We start from the raw sequence: 24,087 nt of genomic DNA on the forward strand, positions 1-24,087 counted from the left end.
AAAGTGCTAGGTGTATTAGTTAGACCAAAAGGCATAACCTACCGCACATAAAAGCCTTCATTATTCTTGAAAGAAGTCTCTCATTCATCCCCTTCTTTGATCCTAATTTGATGATAGCCAATTTTCAAATAAACCTTAGTAAAATACTTTTCTCTACTTAATCTATCCATAATGTCACCCATTCTAAGCAAAGGAAATATGTACTTAACTATAATTTTATTTTTAGCTCTAGAATCAGCGAACATTCTCCATTCTGTATTCTTATTAGGTTTTAATAAAATATATACCACAAAAGGACTCTAACTTTATTTGATCGAACCTCTTTCAAGTAATTCTTGCACTTGTCTATTCAATTCTTCATTTTTTGCAGATGTTAATCTTGTGGTTCTTTATTAGGAAAACTAGTTTCGGGTATCAAATCCATGCAATGACTTGTACTTCTCATAGGTAGTGATCTATTAGGTACATTACTAGAAATAATATCTTGAAATTCAGTCAACAAAGATCTAACGTCGTGTGCATGCTCAAATTTATTTTGTTTCTTAGTCTTTCTAGGAATCAAAGCAAAATAAATATTCCATCTTTTCACATCTTTCACAATTTGATTTCCTTCAACCAAACAAACTCCCATGGTAGTACAATGATTATCTTCAAGTTTCTTAATCAAAGGTAACAAGATTTGTTTCTTCCTATTAGCCCAAATAGTATGCTGATTCAATTTAACATCATGTAAACCCCTTCCTATCATACTGCCAAGGTCTTCCCAAAAGTATATGACAATAATCTATAGGCATAATATCGCACAAATCTTCATCAAAATAAGACATTATTTACTTACCTCTAATTTATATTCATCCTTGATCGAAGTAATGTGATAAGGGTTACCGTGCTTGAATCTCTGTAATTTCAACTTAGGTACCAACTCTTTAGATACCAAATTATCAAAACTACCACTATCAATAATCACTTTGCAAAATTTATCTTCAATCTTATGTCTGGTTTTAAAGAGACTTTTCCTCAAAATAGGTTCATTATCCAACTGTTCATTCCACAAAGTTCTGTCATCCCTGTTTGCAATGCGAAAACGATTCAAGCATGCAGCTTTATGGATGCTGGGCCTGTTAAGAAAAGTTATTTTCGCTGCAAGATTTTGTTGAATTTGTAAGTTTTTCCACTGGGTGCATTTATTATCCAGAGAATCGGCCAGGGGCGAGAGATAATCTAGATAGAGAGGTAAATTCAGCGATCGGCAAGGAGAAGGGGATACCTTTCAATTTGGAAAATATCAATGCTGCAACTAGAAATTTCCATGAAGAAAACAAGCTTGGACAGGGAGGATTCGGTGATGTATACAAGGTAAACTAACCCTCACCGACTCTGTTTCTTAATTTAAGACAGCACATTGAAAAATACAAGTAAGTTTCAGAAGTATGTTTATCCATTCACTATGCCCATTTTATTATATTTTATTGTGTTGCGATTTTTAGAAGAGATCTGTTCACATATCAGGACTTTTACAGATTTACAAACTATTTAGTTACATTATAATTGTTTTACATGATATTCAAGTGCGTATAGTTATTGGATATATGTCATCTAGTAGAACCAATTAAAGAATCAAAGATTAGCTAGTCGCCATACTTTCAATTTTGATTTTACGTTTACTCAATTTTAGAGAGCCACAAACTGCTCTACTGATCTACTAGAAAATTAAATAGATCTCCTAAATAATCTTACAGCAAATTACACAGCCACCAGTTCTATGGTAATCCTCTTCTAGGGCAACGGTTTATTGATCTTTAAACTGATTACTGGGTTTGACGCTATAAATAATATCAGTCATTTTCTATGTAACAAGTGGGGTTTGTCTTTTGTTGTTGCTGCTGCTAACCGTCACTGTTTTCTCTCTGGTTTGGAGTTTCCGGGCAACATGGAAATAAGTGCTTTGGTGGCCTACAGCCTCTTTATGTCTCAGATCGGATTTCCTACTTTTCTTTCTCTAAATGACTATTTTATTATTCTTCTGAGATCAATTGCTTTGCAGCTTCTATCTGTAATAATTGATCCTATTCCTTGCTCTGTTCCAGAGTTCATTGCTTCAGGATTATGCCTGAAAGAAATATCAAATTGAAATGCACACAAATCAATCATGGAGGATAACCTTAAATGATGGATGAATTATAATTGTTTAATTATATCTGAAACTTTTATAAAACATAGCATGAAAAACTATATTATTAAAATTTATTAAAAAACTAAAATTTAAAAACATTGTGAGGAATTGTTAGATATTCTAACAATGATATTATGGTTTCTTTTACTATTCAGTCTACTTCATTTATGTTGGTTGTTTGGAGATTCTTAGGTATTGTGCCTTTGACTTCAGGGTTTTGGACTTCCTTTACATATTTATGTGTTTTCTTTGGTGTCAGGTTCCAATGTCAAATGGGACACAAATAGCTGTAAAGAGACTTTCTTTCCAATCATCACAAGGAACGAAGTAATTTCTACAGGAGGTTAAGCTGGTGGCAGCAATTCAACACCGTAACCTTGTGAAATTACTTGGCTGTTGTGCAGAGGGCTCAGAACAATTACTTGTTTAGGAGTTCCTCCCTAACAAGAGCCTTGACAATATACTTTTTTCTAAGTTTTTCAGTCTTAATTTAACATTGGTATCATAAAATGTTTGTACTAAATTCTTTTTGGAAAATTTAATGTCATAAATCATTGATATTGATTGAGAGTTATGGATACAGATCCAAAGAGGAGAAAAGAGCTCTATTGGTCAAAGCGATTAAACATCATACTTGGAATAACCCGTGGGCTTTAATATTTGCACCATGATTCTCAACTACTGATCATTATTCATCGGGATATCAAAGCAAGTAATATCTTGCTTGATGAGAGAATGCAGCCAAATATATCAGATTTTAGTTTAGCAAGGTTGTTTCATCTAGATCTGACTCATGTCAACACAGGCATTTTGGGAACCCTGTAAGAATCCTCCTTATTTGTATTTTCGGTTATTTTCAAATCTATCTTGTACACCAAACAAGTTTTCTGGTAGCTCTTCTTTAAAATTAGTTTTCTTATTTTCTTAAGAGGAGTAAACACTTTGACCTGGACCTATGAACCAGTGAGGTCACAAACGGGAGACCTCATCCCCATTAGATAGTGGTTATATGGCGTCAAAGTATGCTTTGAGAGGTCAACTATCTGCTAAAGTAGATATCTATAATAGTTTTGGCATTGTTATTTTAGAAATTATATGTGGAAGAAAGAACAATGATAATAGATTGTCTTTTGAATTTCAAAATCTTTTAGAATGGGTAAGATTTAATATGATAAGTAATACAATTAACTTTTAGAAATTATGGATCTTATTAAGGTGAGTATGATTTATTTTTTATATAGTCATTAAAATTAAGTTTTAAAAATTATATATCTTAACAAAATGAGTATGATTTATTCCTATGTAGGTATGGAGATTCTATAAGAAAGGAGATATTATGATGTGATTGACAAAGTAATAATAAAAACTTCTCATGAACAACCTTCAAAATGCATTCAAGTGGGTCTTTTATGTACACAAGAAAATATGTCACTTCGTCCACCAATGTCTAATGTACATACAATTCTTTCAAACCATTCTATTACAAACTTACTAGATCCCACAGTACTTGGTTATGTAATTAATATCCAAAAAATGGTCAGTTGTTTTCATAAGTATGATCATCTAAAAGAACTTCTTCATACCCATCTACCAATGGTGTAACTCTAATAGATTTAGGTGCTAGGTAATATCACTCTTGTAGTTGATACCCAAACAAATATTCCATTATGTACATTTGTACATCAACAGTAGCTACATCAACCAATCATGAAAGTATATTAACTAGTTATTAGTACTTGTCATAGGATAAGTACTATTGTGATACTTTTTGAATTTCATGCGTTAAATTTATGATTAATTATTAAATAAGCTCTACTCTACCAATTTTTTAACTCTAATTTTTAGCATACTCCTTTAATTAAAATAGTTAATGTAATATTTATTATATTATATTCTTGTATTTAGTGATATGGATATTTATCTCTAAGTATGTAAACTCACAACAATATACAAAATAAATATTTAGTCCATTAAATGATATTGGAAAGAACTCTATAATAAACTATTATCATATCTATTCACTTATGTATATGACTATTTGTATTATATAAAGTTTTATAGCAACATGTACCCTACATAGTGGATGATTGGGATAAGTTTATCATAAACTTTTTGTATTACCTCTTTCTTGTGATTAAAACATTGTTTTATTTTTATTAATTGTATTAAAAAATGTGTATGTATGTATGTATAAAATGCATGACATTTTTTATTTTTTCTTGAGTTTACTTTTAATGAAATGATTAAACATAATCATTTATTAAAAAGTTCAATTTTTCATAATTAAAATTTTATGTGTTATTTTTTTATTATTATATTTAAACGCATATTATCTTTATGGAAACATATAAACATACTTTGTTGGTGCGCTTGTGCATACATACACATTCGTACATCTATTATACACATTAAAATTTATAGCTATTTGTTTAAAAGTAATGGTGCAATACATGAAATTAATCCCACACCATGTGAAATTGATCCTAATCCTCGTGCAATATGTTGTTCATTATTTATGAATATGGAGTGCTATTAGACATGCCTAAATTACCGTTAATATTAATTTTTTTCTTAAATTTTATTCAAACTACTATAAGAACCATTCAAATTAGTACAACAAGAGAGAAGATAGATTTTAATTCTTACTATAACTTTAAAAAATTCCTTATTAATTATTTTAGTGACTAAATAATCTAATGTAGGCATGTGTCCAAATATATTTTTCAAAAAGCTACCAATCCTTACTAGTCAATGGATAATAAATATTTCATTGAAGTAGAATCCATGAGTGTGAAATCTCTCAAATTAGACCTATCATTTACAATAAAAATTTAAATTATGTTAACACAAGTTAGTTATAAAACTTAACCCACTACAAGGTGGGAAAGTTATTCTAAATCTTAGATAAAGTATCGACTGAGGAAATAATGTTTTTAAAGGAAAATTAGATTCATTTCATACTTATAGTTTTACCTTTTACAATCTATCCACCCTATTTAATTTTGTAATATTTTCTTTTAATTATAATCATTTTTCATTGGTTTTAATCTAAATTAATTATCGCAATTAGAAAATGGTCAAATCATCCACAAAGTATTGAGATTAAGTCCCTCCTTTCATATAGAGGTGGCTCCCTTCTGTACTAAACATTACTAGCACTTAACTAAGCTTATGCACACCATACTATCAACGAGGTCTTACATTCATGTTATATTATCTCTTTTTTTCAACAATATTTTTTTTATAACAATCTTCAAATACAAAATTATGTGATTATAATGTGATCTATCATGAAGTACCAATAAGAGCAATAATTTCGATATACAATATAGGTAGACAAAAGAATAATAGTAAAAGTGTTGATAAAAGCAATATCTATTTGTACATGGTTCTAAGGACCCTTTAAAACTTCTTTGGATGTTAATCAAAAATAAATTTTAGTAACCCCATTGAGTACAAAAGGACAAGGACTTTTGTTAATTCTTATATTGATGAAGTAAAAATAGTAAAAACAATAATTTTAATAGGTAATAATAATAATAATAATAATAGCTCAAAGTCTCCAATTGAATTCTTGTTTGCACATTCATAACACAATTTTCAAAGTTAATATTGCAACTCAAAGACACAAAATGCAATTTTGAGTATTGGATTACTGATTTATATTTTTAGTTGACACAAAAACAATATAGGTGGCTCTACTTGCAAAAATAACCCATGTGGATCAGTGAAAAGGGAAAGGCTCTCATCCAAGTTTCATACAAGCTTATAGGGATATTAATAATGCTGCATGCATTTTGAGTACTTTGAGATTTTATGGGAATGGAAATCAATTTGATATTATTAGAGATCTTCAAATTTAAGAAAAAAACATCCCACTAGGGGCTAACGTAGATCAGAAAGTTCAAGGTTTTGATGGAATCCAAGTACTAGAATACAATTAAATGGATAAAAATGATAGGAGATGGAAGAAAGTTATTAGCAGAAGTGAGAAGTAGGAAAATAAGAGAAGAGTTGAAGGAAGAATTTGTGTAATTCCTTTATCAACTATAACACCTCCCTTAACAAAAGGAGGAAAATCATTAGTGTTATATTGTAGAGTAAACCAACATATGTGCCATTATATCCACCCATTATCAGTAAGAGCCATCCTCCTCTCCACAATCCCATCCAAAGGTTAACCCCAAAACCCTAGGGACCTATATATGTTTATTAACTAACCATATTAAAACCCTAAGAAAAGGGTCTAGAAACCAAGAGGAAATACTAAATCTAGATTCGAAAACAGTAGGGACCTATATAAATTTATTAACTAACCATATCAAAACCCTAAGAAAAGGGTTTAGAAACCAAGAGGAAATACTAAATCTAGATTCACCCTCTAAAATGCTAGCAAAAACCTAACCTTTGGCCCTCAAGAAGATCTAAGTTACATCCTCTAGACTCAATCAACATTACTATGTAGAATAGGAACATAAGTGGTATACACAATTATCACTAAAATCATAGGATTTTCATTAAATGGTTGTTGTTAGATTTTCCAATAGGGGACTAAGAAAAATGGTTTCAAAATCAATTTGATCACCAAGTATAGTGATTTTTAAGGATAATTTCATGTCCATAGTCTATTTTGGTATTTTACATAAGAAATCTTTTTAATGAGGTAATTTCCTTCCATTTAAGACATGTTTCCATATTTTAAACAAATAAAATTTTGTGTCAAATTCCTCAAATGATTAGTTCCTCAATATCTCCAAATTGATAGACTCATTCACATTTTATCCAATTTTCCCAAGCTTTTCAAAAAGGGTGATACTCCTCAATATGATAGGAATTGGTTAGTAGCTATCACTGACTTCAATTTTTTCTGAGATGCTTCAATTGACTAGTTTTCTAACAAAACGTGTGAAACTATTGGATCCTTAACTTTAAGAAATGATTCATCAAGGTTTTCTATAGGTATTTCATATTCTCTCTCTGATTGTTCTTGTTATTCTTATCTCTTCTAAAATTGTTCAGATTCCTTCTAAATTTTGGGGTTGTTGTGTAGTTCCTCATGTTGTTGGACATACTCATATTGTTCATCCTACAAGATTTTGTTGTATGACCCAAGTTGTTTCAAATCTAACATGATATCACATTATTTTCATATCTAGGTTCTGACTAATTGATCTATAATTTACAATCTCTACCAATATGTTCAAATTTGTTGCACTTATAACACATGATACTATTCCTTACAATATTGGTTCCTCTAATAGGTCTATTATTCATTATTAAATTTAGGTTTCTTACATTCAATAAGGGTTTTTGCGTAGTTCCTCATGTTGTTTGACATACTCATATTGTTCATGCTACAAAATTTTGTTGTATGACCCAAGTTGTTGCAAATCTAACATGATATCACATTATTTTCATATCTAGGTTTTGACTAACTGATCTATAATTTACAATCTCTATGAATTTGTTCAAATTTTTTGCACTTATAACACATGATACTATTCCTTACAATATTGGTTCCTCTAATAGGTCTATTATTCATTATTAAATTTAGGTTTCTTACATTTAATAACTTTATGACCAAAACCATGACAATTATAACAATAACTAGAGATAGGTTGAAAATAATAACATATATAGTCATTCTTCATGTAGCCAAGTTCATTGCATGAATAACATCATCCTCTAAATTGGTTCCTTACTTCTTTAGGTGGTTCATCTTGTTTACGTTCTTAGGTACATCTTCAGATTGATTTGACTCAACCTTAATTAGATTTTTTTTCTTGCTCAGGCTATTGGATCTTAATATTTGTTTCCTTTGTAACTTTGTGTTTCTTAAACAATTCTCCTTAAAAGTATCCAAGACCATTCTTATCATAATAACATCTTTGCATATAGATCTACTCATCAAGGTTTTGACTACTTGAATACAAGTTCTCAATATGTATCTTTGACTATGTTAGCTCTCCTTCCACAATCACATTGTACTTCTCAAGTTCTGTATATTTAATTTTGATAATTCAAGTTTAGATGTCATCTTACCAAGTTTTGATTTGAAATTTGCATTCTCTAATCTCAAATTTGATTCAATTTCCATGTCATCATCCTTCAAACTGAACTTCAAATTTGTAATCTTTAGCTCTTGTTTCAAAATCTCATTTTCTCTCTTAAACCTTGAAACTTCATTGCAATACTTGATATGATCTTTAGACTCTTTCTTAGATCTAATATGTTTGATCTTGTCCTTCATCTTCTCATTGTATCCTTTAGAATCTTCATACTTGTCCTTGGGAGTATCTTTTTCATTTTTAAGTACATCAAGCTATTTAAGATCTTCTTCTAAGTTCTTTTGTAACTGATCCATATCCATAGAGATCTTACTTAAGTTGGTAGGTTTTTCCATAGTAAATGTGCTCTGATACTGATTGTTAGAAATAGGAAATACTGAGCAAGGGGTGATTCAATATTTCACAAATATTTTCCCAAATACAGATATCATTAACAATCTTGTATCTTACATAAATGAATACAATGATTAAGTTGAATAATAAAAATAACCATAAACCAATGCAACACATAACACTGTATTTAGTTAACTAAGGAAACCTTGGCCAAGGGGAAAACCTAGTAGGGATGGTACCCAAAAAATGATCCACTAATCAAAACTATCTTATCAAAGATAGTGACCCTGATATGAGTCTAGTACATTAGTATAGTATTGTGGTTCTTGTTAAAGGACTATGATTTGTTAGAAGCCTCAACCCTACTAGAGTTGTTATTACAATTACAGAATGTATGTAAGTTTAGCCCACTACCCAAACATGCAATATAAAATGATATATAGTAGGGCAGAAGTACAAAGTTGTGTTACCTTTTAGGTTGACTTATTAGAACAACTAAATTTGAGTATTTCTATCTAAAAATCATTTTTTTATAAACATATGATCTAGGTAAATTCATTCTAGCTAATTTATATATTGTCTCACACTATTCCAATTGGAGATGTCTATTAAATGCATGTCTTATACTAGTTTGTATCCAATTACTAAAGAAATAAAATTATTTCAAAAAAGTGGCATTTCAATAACTCTTGCTATTTTTTACAATAGTTTTTTAATAACATATAGACATCATTTTATAAAGCTCAAAGTCAAGAATATTCTCATATATATTTTATAGTGTCTTAATTAGCTATAGTATATTGTAATTAAAAAATTCTACAATAATGTATTTTAACACTTGAAAAGATGCCAATTTTGAGAAAGAAAAATATATTAAATCATATCAGAAAAATATTAAAAACATATGACATTCTAGAGGAGAGAGTCAACTTCTAGAATGTATAAATTGTCTTCTGATTTGAATAGATTTGGTTTGAAAAATGTGGTAGGACATGAAAGCTATCAATTTTAGGTGAGATGAATTTTCAATCATTATAGAACATAAAATATAGGCCTAAAGCTGATTTTTATTTTTGATTGTTATATATATATATATATATATATATATATATATATATATATATATATATATATATATATATGTTATCTATAACATAGTCTGAAATCAAAGAGAAATAAGTTTATTTCCATACAATTTTGTGGTGGAACCACAACCCTAATATTCACCATTTTTCAACAGCTAAAAAATTATCTATAAAAATGTGGAAAATATGTCAAATCTTATTCTAAATAATTATTAAAAATTATAATCCTAAACTTCATTCATTTCTATACATTTCATTAGTTTACTTCATTTTCAAATTCAAAATAATAATACCAATTTTATGTCATTGAAGGTGAATAGTTGTACTTTTGTTAGTCTTTTCCTTTACAAAAGGGTGACACAAGTTTGTGCTTTTATCTAGTATGAAAAATACTAGATACAAAAACCTCTTTACAATTGTTGATATCTTTAATATTTGATATGACCTTTTTAGCTTGTTGTATCAACTTTGCATACTCTGTCTTTTACTTGTTTACCATCAAAGTTTTCCTTATAAAATAATTGCACACTTATCACAACAATCACCAAAATAATAGCACACAATTTCGCATTACAAAATATTTCCTTTATACTAGACTCCTTATCTAATTGGCCTTCTTTCCTTTACACAAAATGAAAAACTATACCTTGCCCACTTAGGGTTAACATCTAGGAGGTTGTCCCTAATTAGTCAAGTAATTTTTTTGGTAAGAAAAATAATTTCTTAGCATAAAATATTTGATTCCTTAATTCTATTATGTTTAATTAGCTCATTACTACAATTGGAAAAAATACAATAACTATGCATATACCATCTATACTACCTCGTTCTCTTACCTATAGTATCATCACAGTTTGTACATCTTATACCTAAGTGTGCATGTTCCAATAGTGCCTATCTGAACCCTGCCAATCAAAACTCTAATTGTACTATCAGAATAATTGTATGATACTTTGACAATTTTCTAAATCAAAGTATCAAAAGTTCATCTCCATACTTTTCTCACTTGACACTAATTATATGTTTTTATAAATAATAACTCCACTCTATATGCCTAGCCAAATTGCCAACATGGATTTCTATACATTATCCATACTAGTTTAGCTCCTTAATATTTACCTTGTATTGAGATGTCCCTGGGCCTAATACATCCCTCATCTTTTTGTTTGCAAACCTTTCCCCATGCTAATAGGGATTTTTATTTACTTTTCCCCTATTACCTACCAAAATAAATTTCTAAGCATTGTATCAAATTTATTTTTTTCCATTTTTCCTAGGAGATCAATACAAGATAATCGATAAATGGGTTGTGTTGAAAGGATATATTATATCATCATTTCTCTACTGGTAGAAGAGAGTCATTTTCCTTTCCAGGATTAATCCATTTTTTATTGATCTTTTATGTTATTTGATCTCATAATAATTTTTCAATTTCCTGTTTTGTCTAAAGGGAGACCTAGAGGTATTTACAGGGTAAACTTCCACTTTTGAAATTTAAAATTTAGGAAATTTATTGCTCCAAATTAGAATGGGTATTAAAGAAGAATATTTTTGAACTCCCAGGGTTAATCTCTTGACCTAATGCATTGGTGTATTGACCTAATATTATTTTATTTCATTTTTCCTTCTCCATGATACATTGTCCATAGAGCATAGTGTCATCAACAAATTAGTGGCGGGTTGTCAAATCTAGATCAATGGTGATCATTATTCCTTTAATAGTTTTCTCATACTTAGAATTATTTATTCATCTTCTGAATGCTAATGCATTTAAGATGAAAATAAAATGTGATATCAAACCCCCCATCTAATTCCCCTACTTATTTCAAAAAATATTTTGGGTGATCTATTTACCAATATTTATAACTTATGGGAGAATATGCATTCAAAGATAAAATTTACCCATTACCTTGCAAACACAAAGGGTTCAACGAAATCCCTCAAAAATACCCAATCCATTCTATCATATACCTTTTTAATATGTAGATCTTAATTAACATACTAGGCACTTTATTGTTTTGAATGGTGTGTATGGCCTCTTGGGAAATATTTACTCCATCGAAGATAGATCTTCCCTATGCAAACATTGCTTGTGCTATGCTAATTAGGTTTGGTAAAAGTTTCTAGATTCTCATTGCCATATTCTTAGTAAATACTCTATAAAGAGTATTGCAAAGACCTATGAGGCAACAATCATTAAATGTCTCTAGTTTTTGCTTTTTGGGATAAGCAAGATAAAGTTATAATTCACCTCCCTAAGGAGCTTATCTAAATTTTGTACTCCTTCCAAGGCCTAAGTTACCTTCATCCCTATGAAGTCCTAACCTTTTAAATGAAACATGTGGGAAACCAATCTATCCCAAGAGATTTATCTAGATTCATTTTGTTAAGGGATACACTTACTTCCTCAAAGATTAATATTTCCAATGGTATTCAACTTTTTTTATTTCAATATAAGCTTGTGATGTTCTTAATGATACTTTCTTGTACCCCTAGATTTAGGTTACCATTATTATTAAATATTGCATCATAGTACGTTATTGTCTCTTTTGCAATATCATCTAGGTCCTCTAGTGTTTCCCCATTCTTATTTTGAATGGAAGTGAGTCTATGAGATATTCTATGTTGTTTTGTACTACATTATGAAATAAGTTTTTATTTTTATCACCTGCATCTAGCCACATTTTTTTTATGTTTTCTTAGGCAAAAAATTGGTTTGTAATATTTTTTTGTATGTTTTACAGTTTTAAACAACCAATGTAATTTTTATTATTATACATATATATTTTTAAATAGTGTATAAATAACTAAATAGTGTAATATTGGATAAGTTAGAAAAAATATTGAATTTTAGTAAACTTTAAACACTATTAGAAAAATTAGAAAAATTGTAAAATATTATTTAAAGAAAATATAGAAAAGTAATTAGAAAATATTAGAAAATTTAGAAAATACTAGAAAATTTAGAAAATATTAGAAAGTTTAGAAAATATTTGTTAAATATAGAAAATTGTTTAGAGAAAATATTAGAATATATATATTTTTTTTTACTTTTTTTTTGTTAGAAAACATTAGAAAATGTTAAGTAAAAGTTTAGAAACTAATGTTTGTAATATTTGATAAAAACCAAAAAAATTACAAAATAGTACAAAACTTTATCTAGCATAAGTAAAACTCTATCATTGAAGCAAATGAAACTAGTAAATGAAACACTTAGATTGAACTAAATCAAACTCTCTCTTATAGTGAGCCTAATTAAAGTCTAATTGAAACTTTGACATTAAACCTAATAAATTATAGCTAAGTGGAACGTAACATTGAATATAATGAAACCACAACATTAAACCTTGTCAAACTCTAACTAAAACTCTCACATTGAACCAAATTAGGCTCTAACTTCAATATTGAAACTTGAATCCAAATATGTTCACCTAATGAAACTCTAATTCAAACATTGAAACCTTCACCTCTCTCTAACTCCTAACCTTGTATCTATATCTTCCTCTAATTTCCAAGTCACTTTATCTCTCTAACTTTCCTAACCTCTCTCTCTCTCTCTCTCTCTCTCTCTCTCTCTCTCTCTCTCCCACACACACACACACACACACACACACACACACACACATTTTATTTCACAAGATATATCTATTTTGTCTCTCCTTTATGACCTTATTTTGTCCTTTTTGCATCCCTATATATCTGTATCTCTCTCTTTATATCCCCATCACTCCCTCTTTATATATTTATCCACTTCTCGTCTATCTTCAATACACATGCACATTGTATGTTTCTTCCACACCCTCTCTCCATATTATCATCTTGACCTACTCCCATCCTTTTCAACTCCATCTATCTTTTACCATGTATGTATCTCTCAATTTTACCCTATCTTTTGTGCTCCTCTCCATTTATTTGTATACATCTACATATCTATCTTTGTCCATATCTTCCTCTACCTACCTAAAATTCTATTTGTCTATATCACTCTCCCATGACCCCTCTATCTATTTCTTTATATCCACATCATTCCCTCCCTTTATATGTGTCCCTTTAGAAATTATTATCTCTCCCTCTCTCTATATATCAGAAAAATGCATATCTCTACCATGGTATCTTCCCTCTCCTTCATTGACCACTCCATTAATTCCTCCACATCCTTCTCCATCTCTCTCACATTCTTCATATTTTTCTTCCATCTCTATGTACTCCTCTATCCTCCCTATCTCTATCTCTTCATCTCCTCTATCTTTATCTCCATCTCTATCTATCTCTTGCTCAACCCTCTTGTCCCCCAACATCTACCCAATTCAAAGAGTTTAGTTTGGTTATGATTGAATCCTTATATAAGTAGATGCATAATTGATTTGAATCAATCACTTTTCCATTGACGTATTTATTGTATAAATAAAATCATGGCCTACTAAGTGATCTCATGTACTACACAAATTTATGAAAAAATGAGGACAACCATCACTTTAAATATGACTATTGATTTTTGTTATTTTGATTAACTAAATTCAATCCTATGTTTCATAAGTTATTCCCAAGTACAAGTTTCAATGAGATGTAGGTTTAACCCAACACAAAAAATAGATAAATCCAATCCAATCTTCATGACAAAAATGTGGACCTATTATCTTTAATCATGGTAATTATCTTCCATCATGTTAATAATCTTTGTGTAAGTGCTTCAAATTATAACTAATTATTAGGGTAAAAAGGGTTTCCACAAATTTAAGGGCCTATTTGTTTGCCGACATAGGAATAGAAAATTAGAATAGGAACAAAATTTTTGAATGGGAATGGGAAAGAGAAATCCCATTCTTGTTTGGTTAACTTGGTATTTGATTAGGAATATGGTACTCTCTTGTTTGGTTGTACAAAAATGTAATAGAAATGAGGTGGAGTTTTGTATTTTTTAAAAATAGATATAGTAAAAAAAATGTTTTAAAACACAAAAAATAAAAAACAATTAATAATTTTAAATAATAATAATAATAATAATTTAAAAATTTAAAAGATTTTTTTTTTAAATCAGAAAAATTAAAATTAAATTATTTTTATTAAAAAAACCAAATTTTCTTTAAAAATAAAAATTAAAAAAATAAGATTGAGAATAAGAATGGCTCATTCCAATAATAACTAGTTTTTGAAATGAACATATGCTCATTTTAGGGACAAAATTGAAATATGTTTGCCTATTCCCTATTCTAATATGGGGTACCAAACAAAGAATACATTTCCTATTCCTATTCCACCAAACAAATGGGCCTAAAAGAAAAATTGTTGATAAAATTTAGTGATTTTGACTTGAAAGTGGCAATTAGGATTCATATTTAATAAAATTCAAAATTAACACAACTGTTTATATTTAAAGCTAGAAACTCAATGCCAATTCATGGCCTGAAATTGACAAATTAAAAACATGGGCAACTCCCTTTGAATAGATGAATATTGTTGGGACAAAGATGAACTCTTTTTGCTCCAAATACTTCACATGAAGGAGAGCGCACAAATATGCAATCAAATGCACACGTACATCATGAACTTGCAAAATCTCATATTTTAACCTCATATTTTCCAAAGAGTAACATGTGTTCTTTAATTTATCCAAATTTGGAAACTCTAAATTTTACTCTTACAACAGGATCAACTTGGAATGAAATTTAATACATTTTAGCTGGAAAGCTTCCATGGGATTTTTTTTATTACAGAATTGTCATCCAAAATAGAAAGAAAAAATATGGAAAGAATAAATCAATCGAATCCTCTACAATCAGATAGAAAACGAAAATGACTTTCATTGAAGCTCCTTGAGACGCAACAAGGGATCGGTCGGCTTTCCTGGCGGTTTCGAAGCTCAAACACGTTTTCTTCCTTCACCTTCCTGAGAAAAATTTGTAGACTGCGTAGATTAAAAAACAGTTGCTTTTTGGCTAAAACTTTGAATGATATGATATCATCACCTTCCGATCAGACAAATGAAGATAGATTTATGGGCTTCCGAATTATAACAAAACTATGCACGTCAAACTTGCCCCAAATCATCCATCCATACATTTGTCATTAAGTCTCATAGAGGAGATTTAGACAATGGTGCCCCAAATGAGCTGTTATATAACAAGCCTTTGATTGTCGTATTTAATCTCAAATTGAATTGCCCCAAATCATCCATCCATACATTTGTCATTAAGTCTCATAGAGGAGATTTAGACAATGGTGCCCCAAATGAGCTGTTATATAACAAGCCTTTGATTGTCGTATTTAATCTCAAATTAAATTCAATAGTATCATTGACCATGAAACTTTCCAACATTGCTTGATGATGGACTTAAGGCCTTCATTATAAATAGATAGTTGGATTTCACTTGTAGTTGTGGTAGAGAAGAGCACTACATTTTGATAAACTACTAATAGAAACAAAGCACACATAACAACACAAACACAGGGCATAATAGAGTAACAACTGAACAGAAAGACAAAGTTAATATAATAGAGAAATAGTAAAACCACAGTATTATTCAATAATCACTACTAAGTTTGTTACATACATAAGACAAGAGATTGGGTATTTATAAACATACTGTAGACTTCTAGAAAGTTCTTGTAAACTACAGTGGAGATATGGAGCAATTTGGATGGTTCAGAATATTTCTGGACTATATATTAAATGTCAACTACCACATTCTGAAATATTCAACTATAAAGAAATAAATAAACATTATTTATTCTAACACTCCCCATAATGTTTATTTTTAGGGGATAGGAACATCCTTTAGTTATAATAGATCTCTAAATTTAGTAAATTTTATAATAAACAATGCTTTTGTAAATATATTAGCAACTTGATCTTCTATTCCACAAAAAGTGAAGCTCCATCTCTTGACTTTCAATTAGATATCGAAAAAAATGATGATGTACTTCTATATGCTTGGACCTTGCATGATACACAAAATTTTTCACTAGCTTGATAGTACTTTGGTTGTCACAAAATATTGTAGTTGGAGAGTCTTGTAGATGGCATACTTCTTCAAATAATCACCTAAGGCACAATGCTTCTTAAGATGCCTTTAATGAGGCAATATATTCATCTTTTGTTGATGAGAGTGACACCATTGATTGCTTCTTGCTACTCCATGAAATTGGTCTTGATCCAAGATGGAAGATATATCCCGAAGTTGATTTTTTATCATCAATGTCCCCTGCATAATCAAAATCTATATATCCAACTAAAGTAGGTTCTCCTCCATATCTATATTCAATGCCAAGCTGGTAAGTACCCTTAATGTATCTTAATATTATTTTAGCCGCTTTCCAATGTTCAATGTGCAGATCTCCCATGTACTTGGATACAATACCAACTACATATGCAAGATCTAGTCTAATTATAGTAAGGTACAAAAGATTTCCAACGAGTTGCCTATACAATTTTTCATCCATCTTCTTTTGAGTAGAGTTAGTACTCAACTTCAATCCAACTTCACATGGTGTATTAGTTGGTTTAAAATCACACATATTAAATTTCTTTAGTACATCAAGAGCATATTTAGTTTGAGAAAGGATGACCCTTCCTTCTTCTTGTCATACTTGTATGCCCCAAAAATAGTGCATTAGCCCTAAATCAATTATTTCAAAAACTTGTTTGAGTTGATCTAAGTTAGTTATCTCAATATCATGTGCGTGATCTCGTACAATAATCAAGTCATCCACATACAATACAACGATATCAACTTTTTCATCACTATATTTTACATACACATCTGGATCAACTTTACTTCTTCTAAATCCAAAATCTAGAAAGTACTTATTGATTTTTGAGTACCATGCCCTTGGTGGTTTCTTAAGACCATAGAGTGATTTTCTTAATCTACAAACACAATTTTCTTCACCATATTTAATAAATCCTAGTGGTTGTTGCATATAGATTTCTTCTTTTAGGTTGCCATGCAAAAATGCACTTTTTACATCCATTTGGAAAATTTTCCAACCAAACATTGTAGCTAAAGAAATTATTGTATCAATGGAAGTCATTTTGGCAACTAGAGCAAAGGTTTCAATATAATCTATACCTTCTATTTGCAAGAAACCTCTAGCCACTAACCTTGCTTTATACTTTTCAATAGCTCCATCTGATGTAAACTTTGTTCTATAGGTCCACTTTCAACCAACCTTATTTTTTCCTTTTGGAAGTGTTGTTAGTTCTCATGTTCCATTCTTTATCAGAGAGTTGTATTCTTCTTGCATAGCCACTTCCCATTCATCTTTTCCTTTTGCTTCTTCATATGTGCTTGGAGTGTCAACTTGCATCACCTTAGTCATAAGAGCATAGTTAGAAAATATATTTCTAGGACCTTCTTCATAAATTTCTTGGATGCTTCTAAATTTCCTTGGATTTTCATTATCACTTTCACTTGATTCTTCAACTTGAGTCTCTTCCCCAGTAGTAGTTTTCACACCTTGACTTTGACCATTAGTAGAAGTAGACTTTTCTTTATCAATCAAAATTGGAAAGAAAGATAATGTTGGATAGTTATCATTCTTAATATCTTCATCAAACTATACATTTCTTTTAATATAAATTTCATTTGTTTTGGGATTGTATAACCTATATCGTTTTGATTCCTCACTATATCTAACCATTATGCACTTCCTAATTACTCTTCCTTTCAAGTTTGCTCCTTCTTTAATTAGGAATATGAGAATATGCATTGCAACCAAAAATTATAAAATGAGATAATGTAGGCTTTCTTCCACTCCATGCCTCTTTTGGTGTTATGTTCAAAACTACCTTAGTAGGTGTTCTATTCAAAATATATACGGCAGTATGAACTACTTCAGCCCAAAATTTAGCTTCTAGATTTCTAGAATGAAGCATACACCTAGCTATTTCTATTATAGTTCTATTTTTCCTTTCAGCAATCCCATTTTGTTGGGGTGAATAAGAGATAGTTGATTCTTTCTTTATGCCATGTTCTTTACAAAAATCTAAAATGACCTTATTCATATATTTAGTTCCTCTATCAATTCTTATTATCTTTAAACATTTTCCAATTTGTTTTTCAATCAAAGCTTTAAACTCCTTAAACTTTTGAAACACTTCATCTTTATTTTGTAGAAAATACACCCAAATTCTCCTGCTATAGTCATCTATAAAGGTGAGAGCATACCTTGATCCTCCAATTGAGGTTGATTTAAAAGGACCCATTACATCACTATGGACTAGATGTAGAGGAGTTTTTTCTCTCCATGATTTACCTTGTGGGAAACTTTTCACATGTTGTTTTCCCATTGCAAACCCTTCACATACCTTGAGACTCAATGATATCTTTGGAAGCCCATCCACCATTTGCAATCTCTCCATAAGTTTGAGACTTTTAAAATTCACATGCCCCAAATGCTCGTGCCACAACTTGCTCATATCATCATATTGGGAAATAGCACACATATGTTTATCTCCACATTTAGAAGTAAATTCTTGAAACTTATATAATCCATTCTCCATTTTAACAATTGCAATAACTCTATAATTATCATTAACATCCTTGATTAATCACTTACCATTGTAGAATTCTATTTTATATCCTTGACTTGCAATTTGAAACACTAAAAGTAGATTTTTTTTTAACTCAGGGACTAACTTCACATTTTTGAAAAAACCATTATCAACTTTGACATTACTAGTCCCTTTAACTTCTAAAGCACTATTATCTCCCAAATATATTCTCTATGGTATTTTCACTTATTGATTCAAATTGTTCCTTATTGTGAGTCATGTGTTGTGTAGCACCAGAATCAATAACCCAATCATCTTTGAAAGTATTATTTTCTTTAAGTGCAATAAAAAATGCATTTATTTTAGAATCACCAAATTTGGGAGAATTACTTATCTTCTTCTTTGTATCTCTTTTCTTCTTGAAACATTCATTTTCTTTATGACCCATTTTGCCACAATAATTACATTTCCATATACTACTATTATGATCTATAGATGAAGCACCTTTATTTTCATACTTCAAGTTTCTTTCTTTAAATTGATTATCTTGTGACTTCTTATAATATTGCTTTCATTTTATTAGAAATGCTTGAGATTCACCATCAAATGATTTTTTTTCTTTAACTTGTCTTTTCTCTTCTAGAACCAACTTAGCACACAATTATTTAGATTTAATACTTTTTAATTTATCTACAGTATCTAAACCCCTTATAAATGATTGATAAGATCCAAGAAGACTTTGTAGTATAATTTGGACAAAACCTCTATCATCTATATCTTTTCCAAGAGAAGAAAGCTCATTCTTCTTTTCCTTTCAGTTACTTAAATGTGGGACTATCTCTTGTGAGCTTCACAATTTCATATTATATAACTCAGTAGTGAGAGATAAGATCCATACATCACCTGAATTTTGATATAGATTCTTCAAAATTTTCTATACTTTTACTCCACTTCTCTCATTATGAACTTCTAGAAAAACCTCTTCTAAGAGTGTAAGCTTGATTAGTGTTGCTATCTTCTTGTCCCTTTTATCCCAATTATCTTGATCCTTTTCTAGATTTGTAGGCTTCTACTCACTACCAGTCACAATATCATAACAATTTTGAAGAGTTAGAGTGATTTCAACATGAGATACCCAATCATAGTAATTTTTCCCATTTAATTTAACTATGAAAAGAGTAACACCAAGTGATTCCATTATCAAATTCTCTCCTTTTTGGATGCAAATGAAAGAGATTTCAAAAAAACTTTAATGCCCAAATTGAAATTGAAAACCGATCACCAATTTGTTGAATAATGTCTCTTTCTTTTGTTGTTGTATTGATCTTTTCACCAAAACAATTGCTAATGCTGCTCACTCCCAGATTATAGCCTACAAGTAAAATATTAAGCCAAAAAAAATTCATAGCCCAAAGAGCAACTAGGCTCTGATACGATGATAAACTACTTAATAGAAATAAAGCATAGATAACAATAGAAAAATAGGACATAACAGAGTAACAATAGAATAAAGGAACAACTAAATAGAAAGACAAATTTATGTAATAAAGAAATAGTAAAACAACAGTATTATTCAATAATCACTACTAAGTTTTTTACATACATGAGACAAGAGGCTGGGTATTTATAAGCATACTACATACCTCTAGAAAGTTCTTGTAAGCTAGGAATGAGATATGGAGCAATCTGGATAGTTCAGGATGTTCCTGGACTATATATTAAATGCTCAACTACCACATTTTGGAATACTCAACTACAAAGAAATAAATAAATATTATTTATTCTAAAAAGTTTCCTATGGCTTGTTATCTATTATAACTTTTTTTGTACTTGTACATGTTCCACATAGTTCCAAACATTTAGAGCACAGAAATTAAACATTGAATTGACATGCAAGACATTGTCTGACTCACATGAGCTTCAATTGAAATTTTAAATTTTTGAATTTTACTTACCTAGTGAGAAATTCAAAGAGTGGATGAGATGAAAGAATGGAAGACCTATTCCTGCTAGTAATTTGAACAATATCTACCAATATTCCTCGAATGTAATTAAAGGGAACAAAATTTTGAAAGATCCTACCAGTGTGACCATTAAGGCCATATCATTTTAGGTATTTTGTATGACATTAGATGATGACAAAAGGCTGAACTAAACATCATTGGAAAAAAGTTAAAACTAGTGATCGATAGACAAGATTAATTTGATTGTCGTCCATGCCTTTTAAAGATTCTCAACCATTGACTGTATAAATCAAGTCACACTATTCAAATCTAACTTTTTAATTATATATAAATAACACATGGCCACAAGGAATCAATTTTATAAAATACACCTCTCATTTAAAAAAAATGAAAATAACATATAAGTTAACTTATATTATATTGTCAAAAACTTATACTATATTATTTAATAATATACTTTATAATACTAAAATATTATATAATACATAATTTAAAAATAATAATTTTATTATATAAATCTAGTTTTTAATATTTTATTTACTATATTTATTAATTATTATAATATTCAATATAACTATTGCTATAGATTGCATGTTACGACAAGTACATGTCACTATGTGACACTTGTTTTAATTATATTTAAGTCCTTCTAAGTGGATTCACATCAATTTGAATGCTATTACTTTTTCATTTACAATGAAATCACAAGTTACATCATCTTTTACTAAATAGTTTATTTATTGACTTCAATACAACACAAATTTATATAAAATAAATATCAATTGTTTTCTTAATCAGTCATTCATATGGCTTCCACATACCTATTATATAACAAGATACAATTACTAATATATGAATATATAATAAAACTAAATATTGTAGAGCCACCTATTTTTTACTACATCCATGATCTAAATTCCCATTCTATAGGTAATGTTGATGAACATACCATCTCTATTCCAACTTGCAATTGCAACTTTTTTGCATGTTGCATTAAATATGAGCCTTTACTTTCTCCCACAAATTTAGTCAAGTTGTCGCTTCATTATTATGATTGACAATTTGACAACCTTCTTTAAAAGGATTGAAACACCTACTTTTTAAAAAACAAGTCCTCTAGAGAGTCTCATCCTTCTATCATGATGATAGATATTATAGTTTTTAATATTATATAACACTAGCACTTGTACCCCAGAGGTTCAAGAGTTATGTCGATTCATCATGTCACAATCTTGATTCTAATCTTTTAATTAAATGCATTATTGGTTTATAGCTTACAAGCTTAAGTAAATAATTTATTCCCATATATTCACATTCTTTATAGGCAATAACCTTAACAAAGACGTGAATATTTCATGAACATTTCTATTTATTCATAGCGAAGATAGAATAATAGAAACACAGTGTGCTCTATTTAACACAAAAATATATATAGAAGCATGAAAGCATTTATTTTAGTAAAAGATATATTCAAAGCTGGTTATTTAATACAACGTCTGAACAAGGTTTTTCTACAAGAGCAGAGGCCCAAAAAGATGTTCTAGTTTTTAGATTTATACAATTGTTTTCTTAATCTATGCAAAAAATTTGCGCCATGCAAATTCCAAAAAGTTATGGAATGCACGTCAGAGTGCACCAAAATCTCCCATGGTGAAGTGTTCATCATATCTTATTTCCCATTTGAGAAGGTAGTATTTTTTTAGTGCTCGATATGCCATGTCAAGTCATTGCACAGCGGTTTCAATTTTCTCTATTTCATCGTCCAGTAGGCTATGTGTATAGGCATTTGCCTGGTTGAGTCCCTTTAATATTTCCTGGCTATCAGTAGTGATATTTGTAGCGAGTTGTTTGATATATTTTTCATTTGATCGCATCCAGTTTGTGGAAGTGGAGCTTGCTGTAGAAGCCTCTTGTTGAAATGCAATTGAGAGGGGCGGAGCTAACTCTGAGATGCTACTCAAAATGGCAGTGGTATTTCTAGGTACATTTCCATTAACAATATTAGTAGCTAATTTAAAGAGACAAATGATATTATTATAGTTATTTTAAGAAAGTCATGAAATTTTAGAAATTAATGTGCACAGTTAAGTCAAAATATATAGTTACATTCATCCAGTATAAGTTGCTAAAGGATATTATGTCCTCCTCATACTCCTATGTATTGAACTCTAGCTTGTAAGGAAGGATATCTAATGCTTCATCTCTATAAATGACATGTCTACATACAATGAATGGTGACACACTCTCTCACACACACATACACACTTTTGAATATTTTCGATCTTCATTCTCTCTCCGACTGAGCCCTTATATCTCCTTCCTTTGTTCTCTATCTCCCCCTTCTTTCCTTTTAAAATAATTTAAAAAATATTTCTAATCTTCTCTCCCTCCCCCCTCTCCCACCCCCCTCTCCCACCCCCTACTTTGGCATCTACTTCATTTGTTTCTCTTACATTTTCCTTCTCTTACATTTTCTTCTCCTCCTTTCGATCATACATCTTCTTTGTTGTCTATCCCTTCTTCTTCTCCTTCTTCCCTTTTTCTTCTTAGTCATCATTTTCTCCTCTGCCTTTTCTTCTCACTCAATTATCTCTATCATTATTTATTTCTTTTTCTTTTGCTCCTTACTCAATTATATCTATCATTATTTATTTCTTTTTCTTTTGCTCCTTAATTAGTTTTTGTAGATTTCCTTCTTAATCATATAAAATATGCTTCTCAGTTGACCTTCCTATCCTGAAATATCACCTAACATATTGGCAGCAACAACGTTTACCTAGTCGTGAATCTAGAATCACAAAGAATTGTTAGTACCACGACACCTCTTTAAGAAAAAGTTTGGGCTACAGACTTCTGTAACAAGTCCAAGTCTATTCAAACAGGGCAATAACAGGGGAGGCTCAGCATCTGTCTACTATATTTTTGCAAATACAAATTCTCTGAGCTGATTTCTACACCTCTAAAATGCTTC

General features: G+C 29.9%; 1 pseudogene; it reads left to right on the plus strand.

The window, feature by feature from the left end:
- Positions 1-991: 991 nt before the first annotated feature.
- LOC149531160 (cysteine-rich receptor-like protein kinase 21) lies at positions 992-24,064 on the plus strand (annotated as a pseudogene).
- Positions 24,065-24,087: the final 23 nt, after the last annotated feature.

This window comes from Cupressus sempervirens, chromosome 11, assembly GCF_028749045.1.
Source record: "Cupressus sempervirens isolate cs-2001-9-10 chromosome 11, ASM2874904v1, whole genome shotgun sequence".
Classification (NCBI taxonomy): domain Eukaryota; kingdom Viridiplantae; phylum Streptophyta; class Pinopsida; order Cupressales; family Cupressaceae; genus Cupressus; species Cupressus sempervirens.